The 8,250-nt window shown below is 43.6% G+C and overlaps 1 pseudogene; it reads right to left on the minus strand.

Annotated features, from left to right (window-relative positions):
- Positions 1–7,531: 7,531 nt before the first annotated feature.
- Positions 7,532–7,649, minus strand: LOC124616985 (annotated as a pseudogene).
- Positions 7,650–8,250: the final 601 nt, after the last annotated feature.

The raw sequence follows: 8,250 nt of genomic DNA on the forward strand, positions 1-8,250 counted from the left end.
CATGTTTTGATGGAGGATTGTTAAGTCTGTGAAATGCCCCATGTTACTCTTTCCAGGCAAGGCTTGGAAATTGCTTTATACTCAGCGTGTGATGCAATCTGGCTAGCACTGGGGAATATAAAGAAATTGCATTTACTGTCAATAGCACTGGTAAGTGGCAATATGTTGAAGGACTGACCGAAAAGGATGGATTGGAGCACGTTTAGTACATTAAAGAGCGCACGGTAAACTTGTTTATAAAGCTCTGTCGCCACCTGGATCTGATTAAAAAGATGTATACATTGCGTATAAGTGTGCTGGACTGGATGTTGTTTCCTTAGCGACAGAAATCGTTTTCAGAACTTAAAACCAACGGTATAACAATATTTAATGACCACTCGTTTGCGAAAGTTATAAACATGAACATCTGGATGGAAATGCTACAAGAATGTGCGGCAGAAGAGCTGCTACAGTACGACCAGGAAGATTTGGAGTAATACAGCAATAATGTTACGCAAAAAATAAGAGGCAAAATTAAAATCGCCGAAAGCTCTCGTCTAGAAGAACTGTTGAAAGGAGCCGAGCTGGCTGTTACAGCCATAAAATAGATGGTTCACAGGAAGAAACTGAGGTATGTAGTGGAACTGGAGACTGTACCTTTTTCGTAACTGTGAAATTACTGGCCAGAGAAAGAAGTAGAAGACTCCAATGCAGATTTAAATTATAAGTTAAAAATTAAGTTGGATGTTGTTAAGCGTATGCCAAACAAACATAAGGAAAGAAGTGTATTCTGTGTGTGAATGTATAGGTCGATGTTAGTAAGCTTTTCGTACAAACATATTTCCTTCTCATATTCGTTCACCAACTTAAAAAAATAACACACACACACACATCCTACTTACGATGATCTACGTGCATTCGATATGGGTAATGGGATAGCCTTGAAAAGTAGCCGAAACTAGGTAGCCGAAGGCAAGGCAATCATCGATTTTTACGCATATGAAAAGACACACAACACAGCATCTACTGTATGTGATCATTCTCAGTCAACCATCACTTTTCCTCCCTTATAACCCAGTGGATACGTCGCAGAACCTCTGTTACAGTGCCTAGATGGCATCGAGATAGAATGCGTTGCAAATAACGTTTGTTAGAGGGAGAAATATCTAGCAGCGGCATAGGTTCGTCAAATATCCGCTTAATACCACGTTCTTTAGTCAAATCACTTTCTAAATTCGGTGATGAGGGTGATTTTATTAGAAGCTTACACCGCTGGTGACGTGCACCGGCACTTTCGATCTATTAATACGCACCCCAACGATCACAATCTATATTCAGTGTTGCGGTATTTGTGTGGAAGACCACTTTGCTCAGAAGCAATATCCTACATCGATTTATGAAGCATGTATAGCTTTTAACATGGACGTCGTTAGCGCTACGTGTGTGAACCTGTAGAACCAAGATAATTTTTGGGCAGGGCGACAGTAAGATATTCGTTGGGATCGTGTTTTCAGTAGTTGCTCGCTTATAAGACGATTACATCTCCTTTTCTAAGACATACTGGTTCGATTCAAAAGAAAAACAAACGGAGCATTTCCATCCGCCCTGGAATTTTCGATCAAAATTGTGTGGTGCTACTAGAAAACAATTAATGGCGAAGTATTAGACTTTGTAGGGGACGTGTGATAGAGTCGTTGTGACGAGTAGGCTTATAAAGTATGTGTTGGGATTTAAAGTTACTGTGACCAGTGTTCCGATATGTGCAAAGAAACTATGTCCAGTTGTAAGGGCGGTATGGAATTGACGTGGAAAACTGTGATTTCAGTGCATCGATAGTCGTAAGGGGTTGAAAGATTGTATGTGGAAAATTACGTCCAGTCATAAGGAGGATATAGTTTTATGTGGGCAACTGGTATTTCCAGAGCGACAATAGTCTGGAAGTGGTATCTGCGATACTTCAGTCATTGTCGAATGTCACCATATTGGAGTTGCAATCGTAATATTTAATTGTAATTGCACTGATAAATATATGGCTGGTTTCCTAGGACGACTCTGCAAGCCATATGGGTGCGTGGTGGAGGTAGCCGGTGACGAACAAATAGACATTTCCAGCTTAAGCGGGTACAAAAAAAGTTCCAACTGGTCAGCTAGTTGACTCTTGCCCGCAGCCACAGTGACAGGTCCTGGGAGCGGCCATGGCAGCGCCCTCTGGATAGCTGAATAGTGAAGTAGCCTGTATGCTGGTAGAGCAGTGACAGAAGTGGACGTGTGTGTGTTGTGTGATAAGATAAAATATGACAGCTGTTTGCGCTGGACGATTATTCCCTCCATGTAAATTGATCGGTTGACAGCTTGGTCACAGCCTCTCCGACCTTTGAGTATTCGGCATGGAGGGCATGTGAATGCTGGGGAATGAGCGTGCAGCTGCCGTTCCGGACAGCGCGGTCGTGGGTAACCGTCAGTCGGCGGACGGCGCGCACGTTTTGTGTGTGTGTGTGTGTGTGTGTGTGTGTGTGTGTGTGTGTTCAGGAAGTATGAATAAGTGATACACGACCTCTGACCTGGGACGCTGTTTGTGGACATCAGGAATGAGCGTGTGAGTTGTTCAAGGATTCCAGCGACCTGAAGCATCTAACTGTGACAGTTCCTATTACTCAATGGAATGTGATTTAAGTGTATGGTCCTTACTGCTTCTCAATACAGTCTAGTGGACTCTGTCTTGTATCGGAAAGCTCGAGTAATATATGTTGTTGTTACTATCCTATCTTGCGGTAGACCCTTCCTCCTCGTCCTCCTCGTTCTTCGTCCTACTGTAGCCGAGTGAACCAACTTCAGGGCTATATAGTGATCTAAAAAACAAATAACAACGCTAAATTCCCGATTGATCAATGTATTGTGTTCGATATTGATATTGCGAGCAGACTCCAGTCAAACCCCTGTCTCCTGCAAATAGCTTATGGACGTAGTGTAACTGAGCTGGAATTTAAAATTTTTAGCTACCTCCAACGTAATAGGCTTACTACCAAACGACTTACCTGTGCAGTATCCTCCAACAGGATTCAAAGAAAAAATCTGGAAATGGGAAGAGTACGGTTTGGAAACCAGGCAGTTCTGCAGCTACATGGATACTCTGCAAATCACATTCAAGTGCCTGGCAGAGGGTTCATCGAACCACCTTCACAATTCTCTATTATTCCAATCTCGTATAGCGCGTGGAAATAATGAACACCTATATCTTTGCGTACGAGCTTTGATTTCCGTTATTTTATCGTGGTGATAGTTCCTCCCTATGTAGATCGGTGCCAACAAAATATTTTCGCATTCGGAGGAGAAAGTTGGCGATTGGAATTTCGTGAGAAGATTCCGTCGCAACGAAAAACGCCTTTCTTTTAATGATGTCCAGCCCAAATCCTGTATCATTTCTGTGACACTCTCTCCCATATTTCGCGATAGTACAAAACGTGTTGCCTTTCTTTTAACTTTTTCGATCTACTCCGTCAGTCCTATTTGGTAAGGATCCCACACCGCGTAGCAGTATTCTAAAAGAGGACGGACAAGCGTAGCGTAGGCAGTCTCCTTAGTAGGTCTGTTACATTTTCTAAGTGTCCTGTCAATAAATCGCAGTCTTTGGTTAGCCTTCCGCACAACATTTTCTGTGTGTTCATTCGAATTTAAGGTATTCGTAGTTGTAATACCTAGGTATTTAGTTGAATTTATGGCTTTTAGATTGGACTGATTTATCGTGTAACCGAAGTTCAACGAATTCCTTTTAGCACTCATGTGGATGACCTCACACTTTTCGTTATTTAGGGTCAACTGCCACTTTTCGCACAATTCAGATATCTTTTGTAAATGGTTTTGCAGTTTGTTTCGATCTTATTAGTAGATAAACGACAGCGTCATCTGCAAACAACCGAAGATGGTTGCTCAGATTGTCTCCCAAATCGTTTATATAGATAAGGACAGCAAAGGGCCTATAACACTACCTTGGGGAACGCCAGAAATCACTTCTGTTTCACTCGATGACTTTCCGTCAGTTACTACGAACTGTGACCTCTCTGACAGGAAATCGCAAATCCAGTCACATAACTGAGGCAATATTCCATAAGCACGCAATTTTACTTCCAGCCGCTTGTGTGGTACAGTGTCAAAAGCCTTCCGGAAATTCAGGAATACTCTATCGATCTGAAATCCTTTGTCAACAGCTGTCAATAGCAATAAAGAGCTAGTTGTGTTTCACCCATGTTGACCGTGTGTCAATAGACCGTTTTCTTCCGAGTAATTCATAATGCTCGAACTCAATATATGTTCTAAAATTCTGCTGCATATCGACGTTAACGATATGGGCCTGTAATTTAGTGGATTACTCCTACGACCTTTCGTGAATATTGGTGTGAACTGTGCAACTTTCCAGTCTTTGGGTACGGATCTTTCGTCGAGCGAACGTGTGTATGTGATTGTTAAATATGGAGCTAATGCATCAGCATACTCCGAAAGGAACCTAATTGGTGTACAGTCTCAAGCAGAAGACTTGCTTTTATTAAGTGATTTAAGTTGCTTCACTATTCCGATGATATTTACTTCTACGTTACTCATGTTGGCAGCTGTTCTCGATTCTAATTGTGGAAAATGTACTTCGTCTTCTTTTGTGAATGCATTTCATAAGGCTGTGTGTAGTAACTCTTCTTTGGCAGCACTGTCTTCGATAGTATCTCCATTGCCATCGCGCAGAGAAGGCGTTAATTGTTTCTTGCTACTAACATACTACACATACGACCAGTTGTGGAATCAAATCCCGGAATTTTCCACCATATACGTCAGTCTTAGTGTCCACCAATGAAGCAAAGAAAAATTGTCCCACACCGAGGGTATCGATTTAATTAATTAGTCAGTCAATCTGACAGAGTCAGGGAATATTTCCACGACATCCACAGCCTTGCATTTTTGGAAGGATTGGGGGTTTCCCAGGTGTCTGCTGCTTTGTTCAGGACAAACGAGGGGTTGGTGTGGCACATGACACACGCTACTTACGTCTTCTAGAATGTCTTTGTTTCATCCACTAAAGGTTTCCATACCAGTGGAACTGTGAGAGCAAAGCAGTACACCGATTACCAGAACCAGGTCTGCATGAATGGCAATGGGAGGAGGGTTGAGGAGGACATCTTACATACGTCGGTTCATGCAGCAGGAAATAGGCACTTCAGTGGAAGTGGAGGTGGTTTCACAGGCGTCAAATATAAAAAAGATACTCTGGGATCGTTTGACTGTCCACGTGGCGATGCTCGAGGAGCTCACTGGCTGGGCGAGTAGTGAACTACTGCTCAGTATTCGTTTGGCTGATGTCGGACTGTGTGGGTTACGGGCAACACGTGCAGGATTGTGCTTGTGTTCTCAAACGTCTCTGCATACAAGTCCTTCGAAATATGGGGAGTGTTTTTGAAATTTAATTAGTTTATTTGCTTTCATCTGTCTATACATATGGGGATGGATCACATCACTCTCTGTGATGTGATCACCAGTCAGTAATTGCCACCGATGTCGCTTTGGGGTGCCGGCCGCGGTGGTCTAGCGGTTCTGGCGCTGCAGTCCGGAACCGCGGGACTGCTACGGTCGCAGGTTCGAATCCTGCCTCGGGCATGGGTGTGTGTGATGTCCTTTGGTTAGTTAGGTTTAAGTAGTTCTAAGTTCTAGGGGACTTATGACCTAAGATGTTGAGTCCCATAGTGCTCAGAGCCATTTTTTTCGCTTTGGGACACTGGGATTTCTCGCTAGTTGTTCACAGACCTGAGCACAAGGCTTCCAGACGTGTTGTCCCGACGGCCCCAGCGAAATGCTGTAAGGGAGTCATTTCGCTAGTACTATAAATTTGCTCAGAGCTGTTAGCAGGTGTGCGTTTTATAGTGTCTATATGCGGTATACGTTGAGGCGGGTTCTCTTCCCCGCAATCTTTTTGGAATGTTTAGGTCTTTATTAGCGATGTTTATTTTTGTGAGTTTCCCTCTGTGGTATGTTATTCCCACAACCAATCTTTAACACTGTAATCAGAGCAGGACATCACGCCTGATGTGTGTGGCAAAGGAAATTTCGTGCTTCCTACCACCTCTTACCTATCGGCACGTCCAGGCAAAGGGTTGCCGTCACCTGACCCTTTGTTTGGGAATTAGAGCGACTTCCAGTCTGTGGACTACATGAGCCCGCCCTCTGTGCAGGCTTCTCTCTCGACCTGCGTGAATGTGAATGCGCAAAGTGGCCGGTATGTCTGCCCTGCGGAGACACAATCAAAAGATTTTTAACAATGTAATTGCATGTGATGAGTTAACGTTGATGTCGATTTCTTGACGGTATTCCTTGCACGACTGGACAAAAAGCAATCTATTTAATTACTTCTTTATAAAGACTTTCACCTTCCAAAACAGTAAGAATGATGAGCTTCTCCCCACCAAATAACTGAGATATCCAACCCCGCGAACTGCTTTTTATAAATAAATAGATATCCTTTGCTATGTAATTGATACTGATTTGAATTTCTCTGTAATTTATTCAGGAAAAGCGGCCTTTTATCCTTAGTTTTTGATCATCCCTGCCGGCCGGGGTGGCCGAGCGGTTCTAGGCGCTACAGTCTGGAACCGCGCGACCGCTACGGTCGCAGGTTCGAATCCTGCCTCGGGCACGGGTGTGTGTGATGTCCTTAGGTTAGTTAGGTTTAAGTAGTTCTAGGGGACTGATGACCTCAGATGTTAAGTCCCATAGTGATCAGAGCCATTTGAACCATTGACCATCCCTCGTCCACAGACTTGGAGAATATCATCATCCACACAGTCGCAAATATAGCATGGGCTGATACATCTATAAATTACTCGGCATAAAACTCGTACATTCCTGGCCATAGGAAGTCTATTAGAATGAAACACAGACGTTAATATAAGGAATAAATTTCTGAGAATTAACGTTTAGAGTACAGCATTGTATGATACTGAGTCATATTCAGCGAGGAAATCGGATCGGAGGTGAATGGAGGCGATTGAGATGTGGTGCTACCGACGAGTGTTGAAAATTAGGTGGTCCTGTAGGCTAAACAATGAGGAAGTTTTTGAGAGCGTTTGGGAGGTGAAGAAACTTTGAAAGCGAGAAGCGGTAAGATGGTAGGTCATGGATTAAGACATTAAAAGAATAGCTCACGTGGAACTCGAGGTAGTTGGAAAGGGTGAACAATGTATGGGAAGACAGGGATTGGAACACTCGTATACGCAAAAAGTAATTGAAGACTTGGGTACGAGTGCTACTCCGAGAGGAAAAGGTTGCCAGAGGACAGGGGCCCTATCAGACCAGTTAATACTAAACCTTAACTCCGTCCGAACAGGCCATGAAGGCCCAACGGTACCGACCGGCCGCCGTGTCATCCTCACCGACAGGCATTACTGGATGCGGATATGGAGGGTCATGTGGTCAGCACACCGCTCTCCCGGCCGTTGTCAGTTTTCGTGACCGGAGCCGCTACTTCTCAGTCAAGTAGCTCCTCAGTTTGCCTCACAAGGGCTGAGTGCACCCCGCTTGCCAACAGCGCTGGACAGACCGGGTGGTCACCCATCCAAGTGCTAGCCCAGCCCGACAGCGCTGAACTTCGGTGATCTGACGGGAACCGGTGTTACCACTGCGGCAAGGCCGTTGGCAGGCCAGTTAATAACGAAAATAAAACTACTATTTGACCCTTTTGAGAGAACTGGACGAGTTCTGTCTCCTAGGAAATGACAAGACTGTGTGGGGCGGCGGTTAAGTTTGTAAAAATAATTAAATTGCTGATTGCTGTATAAATGCTTGCATGTAGAATCAGTTTCTGGCTTTTAGAATGTTGTTAATGCTGTCTTTCGCCGTTCTCAACACTGGCTCTCTATTTACTTTTTAGCACCCAGAAAGTGATTTAACAAAACATGTATCCAGTAATTAGAGATCCTAGTGCCCACTTTATCTGAGAATGTTATTATAGCTGCAGCTTATAGCTCTGAGGAATTAGGAGATTGTCCGGGATTTCTAATCAAAAACGGTTTTCCAAAATAGTTGAGTATATTCTGAAATTCACTGATAAAAAACACAAGTATCCCTACAACCTAACTAACAGAGCAGTTCAGAGTCTAATGCGCTGATGCAACTATAAATGTCCGAATTAAATGTTAAAAAGAATGCTCGCCATAATTTGATGAAAATATTTCATCAAACGTCACGCTAAATATTTGGTAGAATGTTTGTCCCGCGACGGCGCGTGAAAATACGACA

Source organism: Schistocerca americana, chromosome 5 (assembly GCF_021461395.2).
Source record: "Schistocerca americana isolate TAMUIC-IGC-003095 chromosome 5, iqSchAmer2.1, whole genome shotgun sequence".
Taxonomy (NCBI): Eukaryota; Metazoa; Arthropoda; class Insecta; order Orthoptera; family Acrididae; genus Schistocerca; species Schistocerca americana.